The sequence below is a fragment of the Bubalus bubalis genome, chromosome 15 (genome assembly GCF_019923935.1).
Source record: "Bubalus bubalis isolate 160015118507 breed Murrah chromosome 15, NDDB_SH_1, whole genome shotgun sequence".
NCBI classification, from domain to species: domain Eukaryota; kingdom Metazoa; phylum Chordata; class Mammalia; order Artiodactyla; family Bovidae; genus Bubalus; species Bubalus bubalis.
The window spans coordinates 74,172,712-74,198,265 of NC_059171.1; the positions used below are offsets into that span (position 1 = coordinate 74,172,712).

The 25,554-nt window shown below is 50.2% G+C and overlaps 1 protein-coding gene and 1 long non-coding RNA gene across 4 annotated transcripts in view; one reads left to right on the plus strand and one right to left on the minus strand.

The window, feature by feature from the left end:
• ST3GAL1 (ST3 beta-galactoside alpha-2,3-sialyltransferase 1) overlaps nucleotides 1-12,488 on the minus strand; it is a 96,198-nt gene extending 83,710 nt beyond the window's left edge. For 2 of the 3 annotated variants that reach the window (XM_044928862.2, XM_044928861.2), the window contains exon 1: nucleotides 11,709-12,044. The gene's annotated coding sequence lies outside the window, so the exon portion shown is untranslated. Of the gene's footprint in view, nucleotides 1-11,708; nucleotides 12,045-12,350 lie in introns of those variants that run through there. The other variant, XM_025265568.3, reaches the window with a different exon arrangement.
• A 475-nt stretch (nucleotides 12,489-12,963) lies between these two features.
• LOC102407908 lies at nucleotides 12,964-15,569 on the plus strand. Its single transcript, XR_006545092.1, has 2 exons — nucleotides 12,964-13,102; nucleotides 14,772-15,569. It is a non-coding gene; the product is annotated as an uncharacterized LOC102407908 (long non-coding RNA).
• The last annotated feature ends 9,985 nt before the right edge of the window (nucleotides 15,570-25,554 follow it).

The window sequence follows — 25,554 nt, forward strand, 5'->3', positions numbered from 1 at the left end:
GTAGCAGGGACCGTTTTTAAATGTTTGTGAAGATTTTGCCAAACTAGGCCCTTTGTACTCAAAAGTTCAGTGGCTCCTCATAATGGTCCTGTGATGCGTGCAGTATTATTATCTGCAATTGCTGTGTAGATGAGTAAGTGGAGGCTTGCAGAGAGGTAGTAACTTGCTCATGGTCATAGTAAAGAGTGGAGCCTGAATGATGAACTAATTCCTAGGTGGACTCCATTTAAGATCAGGACTAACACAGCTCCCTTCAATCAGCGCTTACTGAGCTTCTTCTGTGCTGTGCAAGCACTCTGCTCTGCCCTGATGGGGACGGCAGTACACTTGCAGGCTCTTCCACTGTGGGGAAGGGGACTCGGGCAGACAGTAAGAACCACCTCACTCTGCACCCAGTGAGAGAGGGCACGGGTTAAGTGGGTGGTTTCTTAATCTGAATTCCTGACCAGCATGCAGTGATCATGGAGGATGAGAAAAAGAACTGAAACTGGCTAGATCAGCTTGCAATGGAAACAGATGATGCAGAAGAGCAAGGATAAACGGTGAGATGCCCTAGAAAAGCCTGGTGTAAGTGCTAGAATGTCAGGCAGGACTGAAAGTGGGGTATGAAGGCAGAAATTTTGAGCGTGCAAACCACAGATGACAGAGCTAATAACGAGAGCGAAAGGAAGCTGAGTGCAGCAGCTTGGCCCTCTCCAGGGTTTCGCTGCACCTCCCCCGTCTTGGTGTGTGGGCTGAAGAAGCCAGTCAGAACTCGGGCAAGAAGCAGGTATGTTCACCAGGCTGGGAAAGCTAGCGTGCACCCTCCTTCTCTGAAAGGGTTCCACATGCTGGAGTCCTGAGGAGTGGATTTCTGAATCCAGGGCCTGACTGTTCAGTTCTGGCTGCTCTGCCAAGGGAGATATTATTATAACAACAGCTACCAGGGAATGCATCCGGACAACAGGGCCAGCACCAGTCACATTCCACGTGTGTGATTTCATTCAACCTGCGCGGCCAGCCTCTTGAGGGTGGTAGTCTTATCCCCATTTCAAGGATGTGGAAACTGAGGCTCTGAAAGAGTAAGGTATCTGCCCACAGCCACACAGTTAGAAATCAGCAGAGATGTGATTCAAAGCCAGGGCCGTCTTGACCCCAGGCTTCCTCTTCACCCTCCAGCCTGGCTGGGCTCCAGAAGGGTGTCCTCCTACACCTCAAATCCCACAGGTCTGGGATGGGAGGGACAGCATGGTCCCCTGGGCTGTCCAGTTGCCATGCTCCCTGTGGTCATCCATGGCCCCCCAGTTACCTCTGCAACCAGACTGGAAATCTCCAAGTGGCTTTCACTTTCTAATTTCTCAGCATCTGAGTACAATGAGCTCTTGAACCCCAAAGAGACAGAGTCACCACTTCTCACACCGGATCAATGGAAACACTCCCACGTGGACTACCCAGGAGCTGCTCAGGCCTCTGCCTCCCACCCACTGCAAACCTCAGTCTGCTGGTTCACCTAAAATGTGGGTCTGCCTAAATCTCTTTCTGCTCGCAGGAAAAGATACCTTGATCACGGCTGGAAGAGGGCAGAGAGGTTGGGACCCACAAAGCGGGTGCCTTAAAGTTTTCCTCTCTTTCTCCTTCTACTGATCATATGGCTGGGGAGATGCCCTTCCCTCCAAATGTGGGTCCCACTCCAGGGTCCCCCATGCCCTGGATCTCCCATCTTCCAGCCTGAAGACCATCTTTTCTCTGGGCCTTTCCCCCACCCTCTCCTGCCTGATTTATCTTAACTCTCAGCCAAAAAGATGGGTGGTGGTGTCCCCAGAGTACTGGTGGAGACTGAGGCTCAGGCATGGTAGGCACTTGCCCCACACTCCACAGCTAACAAACAGTGGACCTGTTCTCTCCCCTAACCTCAGCCTTCACTGACCTCTCTGCCCCCCATGGTTTCCAGGGCAGGAGGTGCCCTCATGGATTTTTTTGTTGGGTACCCTGATTTTGCCTGCAGAGGAGGGAGATGGGAGGCTGGGCAGCCTCCCCGGGGCCTGGTGGACACTGTTTTGTGTCTGTCAGAACTGGGAGAAATCGTGACATAGGCACGTGTTTGTTTTCTAGGCAACCATGGCCAAATGAAGGAGGCTGAACTATGTACTTTGGGGCAAGACAGTGGATGAGGGGAAAGAAAGAAGGAAGAAGGGAGAGTGAGAGAGTGGCAGGGAAAAAAACCAGTGCTGACCGTGAAAACCTTGGGCTGGAGGACACGCTGGCATCACGCAGCGTCTGTCCTGTCCATAGCGAATGTGACCGAGTGCCACCAGTAAGTGTCCTGATTATAGTCCTTTGAAGTATGGTTTGGTGAAGGAGGGCCTTCATTCTTTTCAGCCTCTTATCTGATTCCCGGATTTCCCTGATAGCTCAGCTGGTAAAAAATCCACCTGCAATGCTGGAGACCCCAGTTCGATCCCTGGGTCAGGCAGATCTGCTGGAGAAGGGATAGGCTACCCACTCCAGTATTCTTGGGCTTCCCTGGTAGCTCAGCTGGTAAAGAATCTGCCTGCAATGCGGGAGACCTGGGTTCGATCCCAGGGTTGGGAAAATCCCTTGGAGAAAGGAAGGGCTACCTACTCCAGTATTCTAGCCTAGAGAATTTCATGGACTGTGTAGTCCATAGGGTTGCAAAGAATCAGACATGACTGAGTGACTTTCACTCACTATCTGATTCTCAGAACAACTGTCGGGAAGTGGAAGGAAGCTGCTGTCACATGGGGGTGGACGGGACATGTGGGGGTGTGCTGGCAGGGGACCAGTCCCCTCCTGGGGGGCCTGAGGTCAAGTGGCCCACTTCCATGAGCCTCGGTGTTCTCAACTGTCAAAATACTGAAAACAAGAAGGACCGAAAAGCCCTGTTTAGAAGGTTAAATGAGTGCAGAGTGTCCAGAAGTGGTATTTCCTGGGAACGGGACTTAGGAAGGAGAGAAGGGCAGAGAGATGCCAGAATTCACAAAAACCAACATGGACTTGCTCAGAGGGTCATCTCAGGGAGACTGGGGGTCAAGAGGGAGGTCTAGGAGACTGAGGAGAAAACACGATGGGGATCACTAGAGGAGGAGGCCTGCCCGGTGGGGTTACCTAGGAGCCCTTGGCACCCCGGTCTGTGCCTGCTGCCACGTCCCGTGCTCTGCACATTGGAAGCTCGTCTCCAGGACACCTCGAGCTGCCCAAGTCAGCCGTGACAGCCTTGAACTCAGGGCTGGTTTCTCACTCTGGCTCCGCCTGCTAATGAGGAATCATATGGGTCAGGCCTCCACCTGAGCTATTTCAGTGGTGAAATACAGGGCAGGGAGCATCTAAAATGTCATGTCCAAAGTCTCTGGAGGACCCTCTCTACTACTAGTGTCCAGGGGCCACACCATAGCTTCCTAAGCCCAAAGAACTTTCCCAGCCTTAAATTCAGACAGCTCCAGAGACGCCCCACCCCCACCTTACCACCTCCTTCAGGAAGTCCTCTGTGGATGGAAGCTCTGTGTGAGGAGGAGCTTTCTAATCCACAGAGGTGTCCAGAAATCAGAGGGCCATCACTGGCAACATTCAAGCAAAGGAGCATTACCACTTGGTAGAGTCAAAGTGAGGAAACAATTCAGGGGAAGCTGAGCAAGGCATTGCTTAACTCGAAAGCTGATGATGATCGCAGCATGCACTCTGTGAGCACTTATAAAGCAGGCACTCGGCAGGGTCCTGTTCTAAACACCTTCCAAGTATTAACTCATCTAGTACCTACCAGGTGGTAGGTGCTATTATTATCCACAGTTTTAGAGATGAGGTGCTGGAGGCACAGAGAGGTTATGAAACACACTGAAGGTCACACAGCAAGCCAGTGGCAGAGCCAGTACTTCCACTGAATGAATCAATGAATGACTCAGTCGATGAATAATTGAAGTCTGGGAGTAGAGGAAGGTTGAACAAGGGCACTGCTGAGGATCTTTGCAAATGCTCAGATTTGACAATTCTTTCTGATTTCATGCTCTTTAAAGGTACAGCCTTTGTAACTTGTTATCATTCAATCAACTCACGCACAACACAACTTATGTTCAGAGAAAAAGAGAAGCCCCTTCACTCCATTCCAGAGGCAGGTTTCCAAGGACACAGGGGTATTTCAATATTCCAACCTGTCTCCAGGTCCATCACATCTTTTCTCCTTGTTTGGATGTTTGGCATTGTAGAGATGTTAGGGGAAACGCACTGACTGAAACCCCTCCCCCTGGCCAGGCGTCATAGTAACCGTTCGTGTGAGTTGTTTTACCACTGGAGGTCGTGGTAAGGAACATGGAACCAATAAGCCAGCACCAACAGGAAGAATTCGGGAAAGGTCAAAAGGAGACCCCATGTGTCCTTCCACCTCCCAGAAGCCTTCTTGCCAACATCCATGTTGGCTGAGCTATGCGTGCACCACCAGGAAGGACTCTGAGTCACAGTGATTGGCCAAAGACAACCCAGAAACTAACCGCATGACTATAAAACCCCAGACTGTGAGCCTCGTGCCAGAGCAGTTCTCCTGGGTTCCCTTACCCTGCTGCTCTCCACCCGGGCACCCCTTTCCAATAAAGTTTCTTGCTTTGTGTGTCTCCTTGGCACCTGTGTCTCCTCAGACAATTCATTTCCAAGCGTTAGACAAGAGCCCACTCTCGGGCCCTGAAAAAGCCCCTGCTCCCACTTTCTGCAGCGAAGACATCAGTTTAATTTCTATAATCCTATAGTTCATGATGGATTTTTGTGTAGCTCAGTTTGTTCCCTGTCATACATTACAGACAGAAAATAGAAGTGGCCCTTATGCTGGAACCGATTTTTCAAACCATTCTGAGTGGTGTGTTTTTCATTTGAAATTACCCTTAGGCGGTGGTACACAGCCTCGCTATCTTCTAATCTCTCCTTTTCATTTTAATTTCCTTTCTTTGCCAAGAACATGCTCAGAAACAACCAGGAATACCCCCCACTAAGACATTCTTGTTGGTTGCAGCTAACGTTTCAAAGCAACAGTTTTGATTCATCAGACTCTCCACCAGGTGGTAGGATTAACGGTGTTTTCAAGGAAGAAGAACAGCCAACACTTTCTCCATTGTGAAGGTGTCATTAGTGTGAGGTAAGTCAGAAAAAGAAAAACAAACACCGTATGTGAATGCATCTATATGGAATCTAGGAAAATGGCACTGATGAACCTATTTGCAGGGCAGGAATGGAGACACAGACGTGGAGAAGGGACTTGTGTTCACAGCAAGGGGACGGAGACAGAGGGACAAGTGGAGAAAATAGCATCAACATAGATACACTGTCATGCGTAAAGTGGACAGCTGGGGAGAAGTTGCTATACAGCACAGAGAGCCCAGCCTGGCACCCTGCGATGATCTAGAGGGGTAAGATGCGGGGAGAGGAGGGAGGCTCAAGAGGGAGAGGATATATGTATGATTATGGTTGACTTGTGTTGGTGTACGGCAGAAACCAACACAACATTGTAAAAATGAAAAAAGTAAATATATAACAAGGGGAAGCTTTAAGTCTCACAACAGCAACTTTTACAGTTCATTTTTCTTGCAGCAGACTGCCCGAGAGACACCTGTCTAGGAAGCTGGTTAGGTCTACATGCCTGGTGACAAACTTTATACCAAGCCTTCCCGCCCAGTCCTTCTTCAACCCCTGGGCACTGTGTGGGCTCTCTGAATTCAGTTTGGGTGGACAGCCAAAGGATGAGAGCTTGCAGTCAACAATGCTGGGATCCACGCAGACGATCTGAGACTCCAGCCAGACTGCGTGTGTGCTAAGTGATTAGGTCGTGTCTGACTCTTCCCACCAGGCTCCGAAGTCCATGGGATTCTCCAGGGGATCTTCCTGACCCAGGGATCAAAGCCACATCTCTTCTGTGTCCTGCATCGGCAGGCAGTTCTTTGCCACTAGCACCACCTGGGAAGCCCACTCATGCCATGTCATATTCAGCTGCCAAGTCGTGTCTGACTCTTTGCGACCCCATGGACTGCAGCACGCCAGGCTTCCCTGTCCTTCACTGTCTACCGGAGTTGGCTCAATTCATGCCCATTGAGTTGGTGATGCCATCCAACAATCTCATCCTCTGTTGTCCCCGTCTCCTCCTGCCTTCAATCTTTCCCAGCCATCGGGGTCTTTTCCAAAGAGTTGGTTCTTCACATCAGGAGGCCACCTCGAAAATGTGCAGGCAAGCTTCCCTGTTCCCAGACTCTCTGTAGGCATCTTCTCTCCTATTGCCTTTCTTCTAAACTCTGTTCCTGTTATTGTTCTATGACTTTGACTCTATGCACTTGTTAGCTGACTCTCTCTCCTGGGAGAAAATTATTTATGGGCAAAATAACCAAACAGTAGGGGAATTATCTAGCGACATGCCTGAGTTAGTGGTTGAGAGCTCCTTTCTGGAGGTTCCACTGTCATCTGCCTCCCTGAGCCTCACCAGCAGACCCCACTTCGACAACCCCTCCCTTAAGGCTTCCCTTGGGATGGCGTTCTCTGGCTTCCTGCTAATACTGAAGCTGGTTCTCAGCCTAGTCCGTTTCCGTTCCGGTGCATTCATACACTCTCTGCATGAACTGTGAATGGCAGTTGTGATTGTTATGTGGTGTTGTGTTACATAGTGCTGTGTCATATTGTGTTGTTGTGAAGATGAAGTTTTGTTCCCTAAGTTGACTGCAAGATCTAATAAGAATGCTGAGATCCAACTTATGGGATTTTCTGCCATTGTTCTCAGACTTAGCGGAGCAGATAGAGGGAGCAGGCGTTGAGGTGGAGACAGCAAAGGCCGGGATGCAGGGAGGTGGCACCACCAAGGCACCACGAACCTGGTCACCTGACTGACCTTCAGCTTCCTCATCTGTACAGTTCAAGGTGGAAAGAGTGAAGGTGGGGGTTCCAGAGGGTGAGCAGAGGAAAATGTGCAATGGGGATTCGAGGTGGCTGGATGTGTGAGCTTATTCTTGGCCTAGGAGTCACCTACTTCCCATGAGGGTAGCTCCAGGCACACGGAAGATGTGGGTGAGAGCAAGACTGTGTGACCTTGAGTAAGTCACTACATCCATAAAATGAGGAGGACACGTGTCACATTGGAGCACACAGAGGGGACGGACTGAGGTCCACACAAGGTCGGAGCTGCAGATGTTGGCGTGCAGCGGTGGGCATTTCAGAGAGCGTTTGCTTTCAGAGCACTGGGAGTTTTCTGAGCTAGACCAGGGGTGGGGAGGGAGAATGCAGTTCTTCATGATTTGGCCAAATTCAGGGGATTTATTTTGGGCTCCAGTCTGGTCTTCCAAGGAAAAAGGTTTTTTGAAGGGTTTTTTTTTTTTTTTTCCCCATTTTCTTTTCTTTCTACTGAGCCTTTTATTTCTGAAAAGGTAAATGCCCAATTAGAAGGATTTTCATCTTTCATGCAGAGTTGTTTTAGGCTTTTTGAACATGAAACGATCTTTTGGAGTCATTCCACCCTCTCAGAGAAGTAGCCAGGTTTGCTTTAGTTGTGTTTTTTGGTTGGGTTTTTCTCAAGAGCCCTCTGCTAAGTAAATATGCATGAAGGGAATTTTTAGCCACTCCGGTCTGTTGGTTCCATGTGGATTCAAATGGATGTATATTTAATGCAGCACAATCTGTTACAATATCGATATTGGTTTGATTTTTTTTTTTAAGGTATCTAGTGAAATTTGGAGAATGTATTTTCTTTGTACCCAAACAGGGACTTTCCAAAAGTCATTTGCAACTTCTTCTTTTTTTTTTTCTGCCACATAATTTGGAGCTAACATTTTCCTCTTAACTCTGAATGACTATAAATAATTTTAGTTTGTACTTTATAATCTTGTATAGGTTCCAGAATCAGGCCTAGTTAGATAGCTTTTATGTATCTTAGAGGAGAAAAAATATATATGTATACATACACACAGAAGCAGATGAAATGGTCCAAACATCCTCAGGTATTTTTGGAAGGGAAAAAATCTTTAATATAAGATTATTCAAATAGTATTCCTTGAATATTGAATAAGTTAAAAGGACCATGATGGCACACAACCCACTTCTATACCAACAGGTCTGGATCTAGACCTTCTCAGGAATAAAAGCTAGCATTTGTTGAGAGACTCTCATTTATCTTTCACATCAACTATCCAGAGCATCAGGGCTTCCCAGGTGGCACAGCGGTAAGGAATCTACTTGCCAAGTAGGAGACACGGGAGACTCAGGTTCAGTCCCTGGGCTGGAAAGATGCCCTGGAGGAGGAAATGGCAACCCACTCCAGTATTCTTGCCTGGGAAATCCTATGGACAGAGGAGCCGGGCGGGCTACAGTCCGTGGGGCTGCAGAGTCGGACATGACTTAGCAACTGAACAACAGTAACTATGCATTCAAAAAATACCCTTGCTCTCCAGCAGTCTGACTTATGCCTAAAAGAATTCCCCAAGGTACTCATGGGTTGTCTCCTCAATGACTCTTTCCATGGGTCCCCCAAGGCAGAAGAATCCTTTCTTCTCTGTCAAAACCCTGCCTCAGCCCATGCACATTTCCACTCTAGTGCAAACCACCCGGAGGGTAAACCTTCACGTCCGCACGTAGGGGACAAGGATCAACCACGTGTCCAGCACCTTGCATGGTGTCAGGGACACAATAAGTTCCTAATAAATGTTGGTTCAACGGAAATCAAAATAATCCAACAACAAAACTTAAAGAAATAAGAAAACCCCATTTCTGATACCAAGCAGGACCCTGTGGGGCTCTTGGGCATAAAAGATCGACTTCGCCCTGAGAGTGCACTCCTCAAGGCCCCAGGAGGGAGAGCAGGAGGCGCACTGTTGGCAAGGGGTGGGTGAGGCTTGTCTGTGATGCCAGGGAGGCCTGGAGGGTACTGAGGATGAAGCTGGAGGCAAAAGCAAATGGCGGGGGTGGGGGGGGGGCGCTGCCTTCACAAGGAAAAGGCTCAAAGGGCCCCAAGGTGATGTCAGCAGAGCTCTGAGCCTCTCATTTCCCACAGTGAAACTGAGACCCTGAGCCTGAAACTGTCTAGGTGCCAAGTGGTCAAGCCATTGTTCACTGGCCGAGGCCAGAACACAGGCTCTTGCGGGGTCTGAGGCTGGGCTCCCGGAACCAAATTAGTGTGGGCGGGGGCACCCAGATCCTCTGCTCAGCCAGGGCAGGGGTGAGGTGGGGGCTGGTGCGGCAGGATCCAGAGGGTTCCACAACTGGACAAAGTGCATGGAAGCCTTACCCTAGAATAATTCTTGGTGACCAGGCCAGCTCTTTCACCCGCCCATGATGGGTGTGTGCAGACATGCACGGAGGACTCACTGGGAAGCCATGCAAGGTTTTAAGTGGATTTTATTTTTTGCTTTCTTGGCTGTTTTTCATGGTGTGGGAGGGGACTTCAGGGGAGGGTTAGGGTTTAGATCCTATAAGGCAAAGCCTGTTCAGATACAAATCCTCTGAGTCAGCAACAGACTCAGGCAAGGTTAACTGACCAGAAGATTAAGAGGCCCCTATGGGGCCTCTATGGGACTCCCACAGGGCTGCAGACAGCTGGCCTCCAGCTGATGCTCCTGGGGTTGGCAGTGGAGAGAGGAGACAGACACCCACCTGCACAAAACCCTCCCCACCAGGCCCGCAGATAGACCCAGCCCACCAACACTGGCACCCCGAGAGCTCCAGACACAGTACTAGGACTCCAGGACCTTAGGTCTGGTGAGCCCGGCCTGTGCCTCCAAGTGGAAACAGTCCTGAGGCGAGCAGGAGGCCACTGCTAATAAGAGCCTGGAGGAGCAGAATGTGCACCCCTTAGAGAAATGCCTCTGCCCAACACTTTCTGTTTTTTCCTTATTTTTTTTTTTAACTCTAAGCCCAGTGTTCCAGGGGAATGCTGGTGGTCCCGCCACCAACAGAGGAGGGAAGTCAAGGCAAGACTCTGCCGGCGCCCAGGCCCTAGCCTTGCCAGGGAGGCAGACCTGGGGAGGCAGGCCTGGAGAGCAAATGCAGGCCTTGCAAAACTCAGGACAGCATATTCCCACCCACGTGGAATTCTTCAAAGCAGGGGACGGCTCCCCCCCTACTTATTCTGTTATTTATTTCACAAAATAAATTTTTCATAGGATGAAATTCCTTTCGTGCCGACTTGAGGTCAAGGCATATGAATATATATGTGTGTAAACATAAGTATGTATATATACTTATACACACACATTCACACAATTCATATAATATGTAGTCTAACATATTTGGAAGGTAATAGCCATGACCCCGTTTTACCCCCACTTGGCACAAGATCGGGACATGTTAACGTGGGGGATTCGGGTTGGTCTCTTCAGCTACCCGAAGGATTGCAGAAAAAGGCCAGGCCATGTTTGGGGGCAGTAACGGAAGGTGCTAGAAGGTGCAGGGAGCGACCCCTGGCACCCAGTCTCCAGAGCCCCTTCCCATCCCTGTAGCCAAGCGGCAGTTTCCATAGTGGTCGGCAGGGGGCAGTGCACTTTGCCTTTTCTGAACCTGAGGAAGGCAGTCGCTCAGCTCCCCAGGGACAAAAAAAAAAACCCTGACGGCTGCGCCCGCATCTTCTTAGAATAGCCCATCTTTGAGCCCAGCGCGCAGTAGGTGCGCAAAATACGTCTAGAAGTCAAAAGCTCTGGACAGGGCAGATGGATGCGAATTCAATAATAGTAAACGTGGGGAGAAAGAGGGAAGAGACACCGTGGCCTCCGCCAGCGCCTTCCCAGGAAGGGACCTTTTCACACCTTTCGCACCTACTGTGTGCCAGACGCGACAGCTGGACCACCCAGTCCCCAGCGGACCTCCTTTTCCGAGCTGGCGAGTACCGCTCGCCCAACACACACAGCCGCAGAGCGGGAGTGGGTGCTCACTGTCTCCCCGGGGAATCATCTCGGCGCAAATCCACGTGGCGTGGGACCCGGGAAGGGGATGGGCCGGGAGAGGCGAGGGGTTCCCGGAGGTGGGCACGTGAAAGCCAGGCGGATGCCCGATGCGGGGCCGCAGCCAGGAGGTCACTGCCCTCAGGGTCAAGGCTGTCTCCCTCTGTGGGACACGCAGAGCCCGCGAGACGCAGTGACCCGCCCAGCCCCCAGCCACGCGCACACTTGCGAGCGGACTCTCGTCCGCTCGTCCAGCGCCTTCACCGAGCCCCACGCTCTGTAGGCTCTGTCCGCGACCCTCACGTACGAGGGAGGTGGGACTCGGGTCTCTGGCGGACTAGGGGAGCCCAAAAGATCCCAACACCTTTCCCTGGAGACCAGGCCACGGGATAGAGCGTAGGCGCCCTGGGGCATAACTGTACCCAGCTAGGGAGCAGCCTCAGTGCCCATCTCAAGTTCGGCCGCGCTGCCTCCCGCAAGGTCAAGCTCAAACACACTCTCGCTTAGTGAAAGAAGGAGCTCAAAGTTGCGCCACCGTCCCGATTTCGAACCAGGCTGTGCCCCTATCTGGGCGCTCTGCCCCAAAGGCACTGCTGCCCGCTCCCGCGCCCGCCCAAGGAGCCGCCCCTGCCCCGCGCAGGTCACACACCCCAGACGCAGATAAGTTGCTAACTTTTGTCGGATTATTTCGCGGCAGCTGCGGCGCCTAACGGGATCCCGGGCAGACTCAAGAGTTTCGAGTTGCAACGGGCACCACCCCAGTCAAACTCCCCTTCGCCCACCCCTGCCCAACCCGCCACGTCCAGTTGGCCTGCCCCGGGTGCCAACCTCTCCACCGTATCCGGAGCAACGAGGGCCTGCGGTGTCCCCGCGGGCGATGGCCACCTCCCGGATCCGCGCCTGCTCGCAGCGGATTTGGACGCTCGACTCCGATCACTGGGCGGCCTCCGCGCGCCCCCGCACCCCGGTTTCCGCTCTAAAAGGTCGCGCGGCCCCGTCTCCTAGTGGGGTCTTAGCCCACAGGCAACCCCGCGGGCCATTTAGCTTTCGGCGGCCCCGATCGGCGAGATGCCAGCTCCGCGCGCCGAGTGCAGTGTCACTGGGGCCACCCCGGGGACCGCTGCCCCAGACCCGGCGTAGGCTCCCTAGAGATCCCAGCAGCTCTTTTTGAAACGGCTGTATACCCTTGAGCCCGACCCTCCGCTCCGACCTCCTCGCTCTTGCAAAGACCCCGGCGACGCCGCTGCTAAGGAGGGGGGCTCCCTGCGTGTGCCCTCCTCCCTCCCGGCGCCGGGGTCTTCAGTCCACTTCCACGCCCCTGTCACACACTCCCAGATCCTTCCCCACCGCCTCTGTCCCCGGGTCCGGACCATCACCCCCTCCACTCGGAGAACACACACGAAACTGCCCGAGCCCCAACTCGGGTGGATGTAGCCCCCCGCGCACCCCCAGCTCCCCGCGCTCACTCACCGCGGCCGGAGACACGCGGAAGTTTCCGGGGCTCTGGGGCTGGGGGTGGTACGGGACGAGGCGATCCGGAGGAGAATAAAAACGGGGGTGTCCCGAACACTCGGCCCGTTCCCGGCTCACATTGCCCCTGCCTCCTCTCTCTCCGCCTCCTCTTCCTCCTCGTCCTCCTCTTCCTCCTCGCTCTGGTCTTTGTCTTTGCAAAGTGTCGAAACTGTCTGGCATAGTGGAGCTCCGCCGGCGGAGGCTGGAGCCGGGGGAGCGGGGAGGCGGGGTGAGCAGGGGGGCGGTCTCGGGAACACCTTCCTCCGGGTGGAATGGGAGGGGGAGGCGGGCGGGCTGGCCGGGGAGGGGCCGGGGCCAGGAGCGGAGAGCCGGGGCGCGCCGGAGCCGAGCGGGTGCCTCTCGCGCGCGCCGCCCTCCCCTTCCTCCGCCCAGCTCCCGCCCCTCGCGGCCCCGCGCTCCCCGGGCGGCCGTCCCCCCTCCCACCCGGCCTCGGCTCAGCTTTCCCCGGGCTCCGGGCTGCCGGCGAGCCGAACCGAGAGAGCCGAGCCACGTGGACTGCAGCCGGCTCTGCGGAGGCCCGGCGGGGGAGACGCTGGAGGCGGCGCGGGGACAGGATCGCCGCCCCGAGCGGGGCTCTGCGGGCACGGTCGCCGCCGGCGGGCTGGCAAGGCTGGGGATGCGCGGCCTGGGGGTGGCCCGCGGGCTCAGACCCGCGGAGGAGGCGGCGGCGCACCGAAGAGCCCGCGTGGGTGCGCGGTAGCGGGAAGGGGCCTATCCCCCTGCCGGCGGTGGGGCCAAGCCACCTACTTCCTCTAAAGGCGCGCGAGTCGCTGCGGGACTGAGAGCTGGGGTGGCGGGAGCGGGGCTGGGCGGCTGGTGAGGCCCTGGGGCAGGCGCCCAGATGAGAGCCTGGAGGGGCCACCGCGGCCCGGCCCCCCGCCCTGGCCCTGCTGCCCGCCGCGGCTTCTTCCCTCCCACCCGCCGAGGCTGCGACGTGATCCAGAGCAGGGCGAGCTCTCTCGCCAGCCTGACTGCCAGGACCAGGCCCCTTTTCGGGGTCAGCTTTGCGGATTTGGGCCCTTCCTTCTTTATAGGGAAGTGAGGCGGTGCTGGCGTCTTGCTCTGTAGCAGAATGCCAGTTCTACAGGCTAAGTGCTGGACACAGGATTTAAGAGGCATTACCAAAAAAAAAAAAAAAAAAAATCTAGTTTTACAGCTCTTAACTCCTTATTGGGGCTGTTCCTCTTTCACAACTTTTCGGAGGAATGCTACGAGGAAAAAGGCCCAGCTTGGTCTAGGGGGTCAGTCAATTCTTGCAGTGCCCCCGGCCCCAGTCGGAGAGGCCAGCCTTCTGCAATGGAAGCAGAAAGAATAGTCTTAGCTCTTCATCAGAAAGAGATGTAGTGGATGCTCCAGAGTAGGGCCCGCAGGACCAGACTTCTTGGTTGCAACCTGCATTGGCACTCCTTGGATGTGTGAAATTAGGCTAGTTTCAGAATCCCTAAGCTTGCTACCTCTGTGCCTCAGTTTCTCCATCTGTGAAAATGGGCATAATGCGATCAGTCCCACAAGGTCAGTGTGATGATTAAGTGAATGCATGTATGCCCAATACTAAAAACTCTATACAGCATATTGTCAAGTGCCCAGTAAGAGTGTGTTGTGCCCGTGGTGGACTTCTCCAGCCCCAGGTCCCTGCCCACAACCGGGGAAGGCCTGGCCTAGGGAATGCGGTGTTGGCACTGGACAAGTCCTTCTGGGACATGAAGGAGAAAAGGAGAGATATTTTGAGATGCAGAAAAGATAATGATTAAACAGGGCAGGGGAGAAAGTGAGAAGATTCTCTACTAGAAAAGGAAGGAAAAGAGGAATAAAGACATACAAAGCGCAAGCGAGGCACTGGAGGTAGAGGGGCCGAAACAGAAAGCATACTTAGGAATCTGCAGGAGTTCTTCAAGGAGTCCTGCCAAACTGCACCAGGGCACTGCCATCTGGCTATGTTTCCTGGCCTCCAGGGTTTGCAAGAAAAGTTCTGGGTATTTTATGACCTGAGACCTCTTGCTTGAACCTATTGGCTTTTGTTTCAGTTCTGAGTGGGATGGTGGGGGATAGTGGAGGTGAACCTTCTGGCCTGCATGGAAGTATCTTGTGGACTTTGCTCTTCCTGAGATGAGTGTCAGGGTATCTACTGCTCTTGGCATTCCCCAAAATGCTTTAGCGTATGGGATGAGGGGAGCAGAGGTGTTGCCTAGAACAGCAACATCAGCTGCTGTTCTCGGCAGTGGGAGCATCTTTGGGCCACAGGAACCTTGTCACATGGACCTCTGGGACTTAGCAACTGGGAGCATGGCTTGGAGCTTCACCCACATCCAAGTCATCAGAAATATAAGAGCGGTGACAATCATCTTGCTGTCTTCACAGGAACAACTGCCTGCAGTGCCCTGTTGGTTTTCCTGATTATATAGTTGGTGACTTTGGCCTTCTGATTTGATTCAGCTTGCTGCGGGCAGGGAATACAATGTGTACTGCTCCGGCTGACTGCAACGCCCATCTCCGTGCTCAATAAAGAGTTTATAGCTGAATTAATAAAGAAATGTTTATTGCAAGGATCAAATAGTATAATGTACAGAAAAGCACTTTACAGAATAGAAAACACTTCAGTCATTAAGACTATCCTGTTATCTCCTAGTAGGAGAGAGGATCAGATTGGGCAAGTAAGTGCCCTAGATCATCCAGCTGTTCTGCTCTGCAGCCAAGAATCAAATTTGGCTCTTAGTCACAGCTCTGGGCTTTTGGCAGTTCACTTAGATGGAAATTTCTTATTAAGTGACTCTGATGAAACATGCATATATCATCAGCTTACTGCTATAAAAAGATGCTCATCAGACGCATCTTTTGCCAGCCTCTGATGGGTTAACCTGCCAAGGCTTTTTCTAACCCTATTTCCTTTCTTTTTACAAGGGTTTTTCTTTTTCTTTTTCTTTTTTTTTTTTTTTTACCAGGTAGCTGAGAAGGGCTCTCTTCTCCCTTTTTTCCTACAGTCGTGACATTTGATGAAAAGCACTTCTGACGCCCTGGCCAGTTTTCAGGAGCCCAGATCTGGGGCTGTGTGTCAGGAATGTGTGTCTGTGAGCATTCCAGGTTCTCAGCCTGTGTGTCTCCCAACACGGCCTGCCGGTAACAGTCATGACTGGAGTGTCTGCACAATGAGCTCCTGGGGGAGACCAGACATTGATTTAAGCTTGCCATCACCCCATCCACCCCCACAACAGCTTGAGAGCAACAGCAAAGCTCTCAGTAATAATGGTTAAGTAAATTGATTCCATCCTCTCCCGGTCCCCTTTCTTGGCACATCAGAGTGGAAAGATCCTATTGGGCTCTGATGCCATCTGGGTGATTGTGCAGAAAAGGAAAGAACTGCCTTGCTTGTCAGAGGTGAGTTCAGAGCTGCTGGGCACTTGGTGTTTGGTTTTGGGCAGCATTTTGCCTTGGGTTCTTGGGGCTGTGAGGACCTAGCCCAGCTTTTCCTTAGGTATTAAAAAAAAAAGGGATGTACAGACTGATGGTGAAAGTGAGGTGCCAGAAGGGGGAAGGTAGCCTGTGTTTCTGCTCTGTCTCTCTCTGTCTCTCTCCTTCTCTCCTTCTGTTTCTCTCTGCTCTCTCTCCTGCCCATAGACTTTCTCTGTTAGGTCCTGGGTTCACCCCCAAAAGCTTTATGTTTGTGACCCCAGCCCATCCACACTGTGGCAACTGTTCAACCACTCCAGGTTTTAGTTTTTCCAGGAGAGAAATCTGATTGGCAGGTCTCACTCTGTTATAGGTCAACCAGTCAACTGAATAGGCTGCCCACGCAGCATTGGCTCAGGAGTCAGTGTGTGGATGGAGACCTGCATAGGAGATTTTGCATTGCAGGGAAGGTAGGACCCATGACTCTTAAGTCCCCTCCCGAACCCTGAAAGTCTCAAGGCATTTGAGTCAGAGAGAGCAAATAGCCTGGGAAACAGTGTCAGACTTTATTTTTTAGGGGGCTCCAAAATCACTGCAGATAGTGACTGCAGCCATGAAATTAAAAGACTCTTACTACTTGGAAGAAAAGTTATAACCAACCTAGAAAGCATATTCAAAAGCAGAGACATTACTTTGCCAACAAAGGTCAAGGCTATGGTTTTTCCTGTGGTCATGTATGGATGTGAGAGTTGGACTGTGAAGAAAGCTGAGCACCAAAGAATTGATGCTTTTGAACTGTGGTGTTGGAGAAGATTCTTGAGAGTCCCTTGGACTGCACGGAGATCCAACCAGTCCATCCTAAAGGAGATCAGTCCTGGGTGTTCATTGGAAGGACTGATGCTGAGGCTGAAACTCCAATACTTTGGCCACCTCATGCAAAGAGTTGACTCATTGGGAAAGACTCTGATGCTGGGAGGGATTGGGGGCAGGAGGAGAAGGGGACGACAGAGGATGAGATGGCTGGATCGCATCACCAGCTCGATGGACATGAGTTTGAGTAAGCTCCGGGAGTTGGTGATAGACAGGGAGGCCTGGCATGCTGCGATTTATGGGGTCACAAAGAGTTGGACACGACTGAGTGACTGAACTGAACTGAACTGAAACCACTCACATGTATTAGAACCAACAGCTAAGGCAGCTGATTAGTCTTGTCCAGTCATGACTCCCCTAATCTCTTTGCAGAATTTGGCTCAGGAATAAGTAGATTTAACCCCTATTTGGATCAATAAGATAGAAACATACTTGGGTCTTACAGGGAAGAATTTCTTAAAAGTATATCCTAGGAAGCTTCTCGTTATTCCAGCTGGACTGAACAAGAAAGCTTTTTTTTTTTTTTTAATGATTTATGTATTTGGCTGTGCCAGATCTTAGTTGCAGTGTGCGAGATCTTTAATTGCAGCATGTGAACTCTTAGCTGTGGCATGTGGGAGCTAGTTCCCTGACCACAGATCAAACCCAGGCCCTCTGGATTGAGAGCACAGAGGCCTAGCCACTGGACCACCAGGGAAGTCCCAAGAAAGTATTTTTAACTCAGTTTCTCTAGAAGACATCTTATGCCCCTGCATGCATGTATGCATGCTAGGTCACTTCAGTCGTGTCTGACTCTTTGCAACACTTGGGACTATGGCCCTCCAGGCTCCTTTGTCCGTGGGATTCTCCAGGCAAGAATACTGGAGTGGGTTGCCATGCCCTCCTCCAGGGCTTGTGCCCCTGAGGAAAGTGAAATTGAAGCTAGATAGATCCATAGACCAGATCACACTGTACCCGAAGTCTACATCTAGCTTTTCTTTTGTATGAGTCAATAGAGTTATTTTGTTTAAGTCACTTTAGGCCACGGTTCTGTTACTTGCAGCCAACCACTTGATAACCTATATACAGCTACAGCCAGAGTGATTTTTCTGAAGTCCCCCTTCAAGATAGTCATCCCCCCAAGTTAGTCCCAAGCTTACAACCCTTAAAACTTCAATTGCTCCTGTTGCCTTGGAAAGTAAATCCAAACATCTGAGCCTAGCAGCTAAGTCCTCCTTGATATGGTCCCTGTGTTTCTCACTTGTCTTCCATCCTTCCTTTTTATGAACCTCTATATAGCAAACACGAGTCAGCCCAGAAGTCCTGACATGTTTTCGGTCCTTGAAATCAACATAGATCTCTGTGTTGCTGGGCTGGTAAAGAGTTCCCTAATACCTGTCATGGGGCTGTTCAACTCGGGAGGTGTTTAAAGGTCCAGAGTTCTAAGCAGGGCCTGGTGTGAGGGAGCTCGGCTTCTGAGCAGCATTTGCTGCATCAGCCCAGCCTCCTGCTGCTCTAAGCTGCCTGAGCCCTCAGGGACCAAGGCTCCTAAACAGCCCCCGTCCTGCGGTCCAGCCTTCCTGGATGTGTTGGTTTCCCAGGGCTTCCAGTGCAAATGACCATAAACTAGGTGGCCAAAAACAGCAGGAATTTATTTTCTCACAGTTCAGGAAGCCAGAAGTCTGAAATCAAGGTGTCAGCAGGACCGATTCCTTTTGGAAACCCTGAGAGAATCTGTCTCCTGCCTCTTGGCTTCTGGTGGCTTCTGGCAGTCCTTGACCTTCCTTGGCTTGCGGAAGCTTCTGTCTTCGTATGGCTATGTGTGGGGAGTCTGTATGAGTCTCTCTCTCTCTCTGTGTATGAGTCTGTGTGTGTCTCTGTGTGTGTCTGTATGAGTCTGTATGTATGTTTTGTGTGTGTCTCTGTCTGTATGTATCTTCTCCTCTTGTAGGGACACCAGGATTTAAGGGTCCCACCTTAATCCATTATGGGCTTCCCAGGTGGCTCAGTGGTAAAGAACTCACCTGCCAATGCAGGAGATGCAAGAGATGTGGGTTTAGTCCCTGGGTTTGGAAGATTCCCTGGAGAAGGAAATGTCAACCCACTCCAGTATTCTTGCCTGGGAAAATTCCATGAGCAGAGGAGCCTGATGGACTATAGTTCGTGGCGTCACAAAGAGTCAGACACAACTGAAGCAACAGAGCACACACATATGACTAATCCAGTATAACCTCTTAATTTATTTAACGCTTACTCCTTGGAAGGAAAGTTATGACCAACCTAGAGAGCATATTCAAAAGCAGAGACATTACTTTGCCAACAAAGGTCCGTCTAGTCAAGGCTATGGTTTTTCCAGTGGTTATGTATGGATGCGAGAGTTGGACTGTGAAGAAAGCTGAGCACCGAAGAATTGATGCTTTTGAACTGTGGTGTTGGAGAAGACTCCTGAGAGTCCCCTGGACTGCAAGGAGATCCAACCAGTCCATTCTAAAGGAGATCAGCCCTGGGTGTTCTTTGGAAGGAATGATGCTAAAGCTGAAACTCCAGTACTTTGGCCACATCATGCGAAGAGTTGACTCATTGGAAAAGACCCTGATGCTGGGAGGGATTGGGGGCAGGAGGAGAAGGGGATGACAGAGGATGAGATGGCTGGATGGTATCACTAACTCGATGGACGTGGGTTTGAATGAACTCCGGGAGATGGTGATGGACAGGGAGGCCTGGTGTGCTGCGATTCATGGGGTCGCAAAGAGTCTGACATAACTGAGCGACTGAACTGAACTGAACTGAAATTATTTAACTAATTACCTATGCAATGGACATGAGTTTGAGCAAAGTCTGAGAGATAGTGAAGGACAGGGAAGCATGGTGTGCAGCAGTCAGTCTGTAGAACTGCAAAGAGTCAGACATGACTGAACAACAACACGTGCCAAGACCTTGTTTCCAAATCAGATCACATTCAGAAGTTCCCAGGGGAACATGAATTTGGGAGACGCTATTCAAGCCATTGTACCAGGGATGCTCAACCTTCCTGTTCACCCCACTTCAAGGCCCTGCCCTTGAGTGCTGGTTCCCCTCTGCACACCTCCAGCTGACCTCCAGCCTTAGAGATCCTTTCTGTCATTTTTTCTCCTAGTGCTCTCAGAAGCACACCACTGTCTCCTTTTTCCTATGCAAATGGATTGAAACAAGATTTCAAAGAATTCCTACTTCTGATTTCCCCTTTGGCAAAAGTCTTTGAGGCAAAAAAGAAACAGTCAAGGCCTGGTATGAAAAGGGAACACATAGAGGACAAAAATCACAAGTAGTATATAATAGAGTGTCTCAACTTGCCTGTCATACCTGTGTTCTCACTCATTGCCAGTCCTTCTAGAAAACCCACCACCAGGCTCTGTATACGGACTATTGGTGCCCTTGAAAGCTTTCCATCAGCCTGACCCCTGCGGTCTCACTGCCCCCACCCCATGAAGCTGGGGGGATTGTCATTCCCTCTGTAGCTTTAGTCCCTTCCCTTTGTGATATCTTGCTGTGTTTTTCTCAGACTCTGCTATTCCTTTGTGGCTTTGTAGTTTATTTGCATATTAAGCTACATTTCCAGTGAGATGGAAAAGTCCTGGAGAAAAGGAGTGATCAGTTCATCCAATGCAAATTTACTGGGCACTTGCTAAGCGTCAGATACAAAGTGTTGGGGATGAAGAGGTGGACATGACACAGTTCCCGTCCTCCAGGAGCCCACACTTTGCAGGGGACTGACTGTGGCTGGTTATTTCACCATGTTTGGGCACTGCCATGATAGGCTGATAAGTGGGTGTACTGAGATCACAAACAAGGTGATGGTTTGCCACTTTAGGAGTTTTGGGGGTGAAATCTGAAACCACCCCTCTACATGGAGGCAAGGAGAGACCAAAGAGAGAAGAAGGCACTCCAGATTGGTAGTTGGCAGGTTTAACAAAGAAGGACACTTACTCAGGAGACTTATTTTGGGCAGCGAGAAACAAGTAGATCTCTGCCCTCACCCACCAGAATCTTAGGAGTTCATCATCAATCAGTCGCTCAGTTGTGTCTGACTCATTGTGACCCCATGGACTGTAGCCCTCCAGGCTCCTCTGTCCATGGGATTCTCCAGGCAACAATACTGGAGTGGGTTACCGGTTCCTTCTCCATAGGAGTTCATAGCCTTAAAGGGGCTCGGTGACATACACCATCCCGAGGGTCTCAACCACACGTGCTCTCTCAAGCCTGCATCCTTGAAAACAGATGCCATAGTGGAGATGATGGGCAGAGTGTACATCCCTAGTACAAGTGATGCTGAAAAATCAGCTTCTCTGTACGCCGATGCAGAATCAAATCTTGGAGACAGAGTTTTGGATGATGTAGAAAAAGACAGCTTTATTGCTTTGCCAGGCAAAGGAGAATATAGCCGGTTCATGCCCCGCAAACCACGTATCCCCACTTGGAGAAGATAGTGAGAGTTTTATATTAATTGTCCCAAGAAGGCATAATCAGCTCATGGACATCTTTTTGCTGGGTTGGTGGTGAGGTAAGCAGGAGTCCACATCATCAACCTTAAGGTCCAAGTGATCTGGAGTCTATATGCTTGTGGGCTCCTGGAAGGGGCTTCAGTATCTGCAAAATCGCTCTAAGACGTTATTGTGTGCATCCTTTGTTGGGGAACCAGGCCCTTGCCCCAAGGCTGCTCTTGACTGTTTCTCTCTGGTCTCCCATTCTCTCCCTTCCCTAATTAACAACTGCTTGAATCTGCCCACTGGAACTTGGGGAAGGTCATGGAGGCTGAATGAAGGTAGTTTCCTATAATTGAAGAAATGCAGGACACAGAAAGGCCTTGTGCCCGGGACCCCCACAGTATCACGGGGGAGGGGGAAGGAGCCTCACATGGCCTGGGTCCAGCTTTCTGGTCCACTGGAGGTCATGTCCTCTCCATGGCCTCTGCTGACATTTTCTTTTTTTGTGCCTGGTTTTTACATTTGTATACGTTTCCCCCTTTTTTTTTGAATGTGGCCTGAGTGATCAGCAATGAGCTTTCTTAGCATGAAAGTGACCTGTTTGGTGGCTCCCTGACTATACTGGAGGCAGGTACATGTAAGACACAGTACAGATTAAGATAAAGATTTTTTCTTTTTTTTTGCCCATGCCGTGTGGCATGTGGGATTTTGGTTCCCAAGCCAGGAATTGAACCCATGCCCCCTGAAGTTGATGTTCAAAGTCTTAACCACTGGATTGCCAGGGAAGTCCCAATAATGATTTTTAAAATAAATAGCAGCTTTTTTTTTTTTTTTTTATGGAGTGTCCCATGATAGGAACCATTTTTTTAGGCTAGAGAGTGAATCACTGAGGGCCTTTCTTTATTTGTGTTTTTATGTGATTTAATAAAGATGATGTATTAGTAGACTTGGGACTTCCTAGGTGGCTCAGTGCTAAAGAATCTGCCCGTGATACAGGAGACAAGGGTTCAAACCCTGGGTCAGGAAGATCCCCTGGAGAAGGAAACGACAACCCACTCCAGTTTTCTTGCCTGAAGAATCCCACAGACAGGGGAGCCTGGCGGGCTGCAGTCCATGGGGTCACAAAGAGTCGGACATGACTCAGCAACAACATCCCATTAGTAGATTTATCAGATATGAACATATAATATTTTGCTTGGATAATGCATAGGTAACTCTTTGTGTGGCAATAATAATGTTTAAGGCCATTTTGCTGCAATTCATGGGGTCACAAAGAGTTGGACACGACTGAGCGACTGAACTGAACTGAACTGGACTGAAGGCCATTTTATTTGGGAGTGCTGCTTTTTTTTATTACAGATGTTTTCAGTTCAGTTCAGTCTCTCAGTCATGTCCGATTCTTTGCAACCCATGGACTGCAGCATGCCGGACCTCCCTGTCCATCGCCAACTCCCAGAGTTTACTCAAATTCATGTCCATTGAGTCGGTGATGCCATCCAACCGTCTCATCCTGTTGTCCCTTTATCCTACTGCCTTCAATCTTTCCCAGCTTCAAGGTCTTTTCCAATTAGTTAGTTCTTTGCATCAGGTGGCCAAAGTATTGGAGTTTCAGCTTCAACATCAGTCCCTCCAATGAACACTCAGGACTGATTTCCTTAGGATGGACTGGTTGGCTCTCCTTGCAGTCCAAGGGACTCTTGAGTCTTCTCCAACACCACAGTTCAAAAGCATCAATTCTTCAGTGTTTGGTAAGGGCAGGCTTTGTTGACTATCACTTCAGGGTTTTTCGTGAATTTAGTAAAAGTTTTCATATGTAAGATAATCTTTCCCAAACCAATGGAGGGAATAAAAATGGTGGTGAGGGCAACTAATTGCACGAGTGAAAAGTAAAATCTGTCCACCTGGCTGTAAGGAGAAGGAGGTTGGCTGTTTTAGGAAATTGAGCTGGTTGTGAATATCATACATGTTGGCACTAGCAGGAATTAAAACAATTTTTTTTTAGGATGTAGGGGCCACCATAGGAATACAGGTAGAGCATCTGGAGGGTCTACATATTTTGTAGGGCCTAGCAGCCCCCACACTTTAAGAGCCAGCAGGACTGGTGGGCAGGGTGTTCCTTTGCTGTAAATAGGCATGCTGCTTCACCAAGTGAGAGTCTGAGCCATAGCAGAAGTGGATCAATGGAACTTATTTTCAACCCACTTCTTGATAAGACGGTTTTATGGCATGTTGTTTATTTCTGTGAGGTTATCTCTGGAGGAGTGTTGTGTATATTGTTAGGAGCTGTTGCTCTAAGCAGGCATATCCAATTTCTGTTCCCTTTTAGCATTTAAGATGTATTTTGGGGTATCAGAATCCTAAGGGTGTTTTTTTCTTTCTCTTTTGTTGTCTTTTGCCACAGTACCCCATTTTTAGCCCCTGGGTTCTGAGAAGGAGCATCCCAGGAGAGACAGGTGGAAGCCACATGCCTTTTATGACCTAACTTCTGAAATATCATAGTATCATTCAACCTGCACTATTTCAGAGCAGTTACATGCCTGTCCTGACACAAGGGAGGGGCGCTAGACCGCCCCTTGATGGGAGGAGTGTCAGAGTTTGCAGCCTGCTTTAGAAGGGCACACAGCCTCACGCAGCTGCTGCATTTTCAGGACTGATTCGCACAACCCAGGTGTCGCCAGATTCACAGGCAGCAGGGGGTGATGGAGACCAGGTGTGGATGAGATCCCCTGGGGACACTGTGGAAAATGAAAAGAGGGATGAGGACAGAGCCCTGAATTCATAGCTATTGTCAGTAAATGATTCTGGAATGAATAATTTGTTCAAGAACATGACTGTCTTCAGGTAACCCTCCAGGTTGATGATTCTACGTCTGGCCCCAAGCAGGAGAAAGACCCCAGTTATTTGAGTCTCCAGTGATCTCCTGGAACCAAAAAAAGGATAATTAGGGTCCGGTAGTGTTGCAAGAGGGCATCAGAGGGCAGACACACTGAAACCATACTAGCAGAAAACTAGTCAAGATAATCACACTAAGACCACAGCCTTGTCTAACTCAATGAAACTAAGCCATGCCCGTGGGGCAACCCAAGACGGGCGGGTCATGGTGGAGAGATCTGACAAAATGTGGTCCACTGGAGAAGGGAATGGCAAACCACTTCCGTATTCTTGCCTTGAGAACCCCATGAACAGTATGAAAAGGCAAAATGATAGGATACTGAAAGAGGAACTCCCCAGGTCAGTAGGGGCCCAATATGCTACTGGAGATCAGTGGAGAAATAACTCCAGAAAGAATGAAGGGATGGAGCCAAAGCAGAAAGAATACCCAGCTGTGGATGTGACTAGTGATAGAAGCAAGGTCCGATGCTGTAAAGAGCAATATTGCATAGGAACCTGGAATGTCAGGTCCTGAATCAAGGCAAATTGGAAGTGGTCAAACAAGAGATGGCAAGAGTGAATGTCGACATTCTAAGAATCGGCAAACTCAAATGGACTGGAATGGGTGAATTTAACTCAGATGACCATGATATCTACTACTGCGGGCAAGAATCCCTCAGAAGAAATGGAGTAGCCATCATGGTCAACAAAAGAGTTGACATTGACATAGAGCCAGACATCCTGGACTGTGACGTCAAGTGGGCCTTAGAAAGCATCACTACGAATAAAGCTAGTGGAAGTGATGGAATTCCAGTTGAACTATTTCAAATCCTGAAAGATGATGCTGTGAAAGTGCTGCACTCAATATGCCAGCAAATTTGGAAAACTCAGCAGTGGCCATAGGACTGGAAAAGGGCAGTTTTCATTCCAATCCCAAAGAAGGACAATGCCAAAGAATGCTGAAACTACCGCACATTGCACTCATCTCACACACTAGTAAAGTAATGCTCAAAATTCTCCAAGCCAGGCTTCAGCAATATGTGAACGGTGAACTTCCTGATGTTCAAGCTGGTTTTAGAAAAGGCAGAGGAACCAGAGATCAAATTGCCAACATCCGCTGGATCATGGAAAAAGCAAGAGAGTTCCAGAAAAACATCTATTTCTGCTTTATTGACTATGCCAAAGCCTTTGACTGTGTGGATCACAATAAACTGTGGAAAATTCTGAAAGAGAGGGGAATACCAGACCACCTGATCTGCCTCTTGAGAAACCTGTATGCAGGTCAGGAAGCAACAGTTAGAACTGGACTTGGAACAACAAACTGGTTCCAAATAGCAAAAGGAGTTTGTCAAGGCTGTATATTGTCACCCTGTTTATTTAACTTCTTTGCAGAGTACATCATGAGAAACACTGGACTGGAAGAAACACAAGCTGGAATCAAGATTGCTGGGAGAAATATCAATATCCTCAGATATGCAGATGACACCACCCTTATGGCAGAAAGTGAAGAGGAACTCAAAAGCCTCTTGATGAAAGTGCAAGTGGAGAGTGAAAAAGTTGGCTTAAAGCTCAAC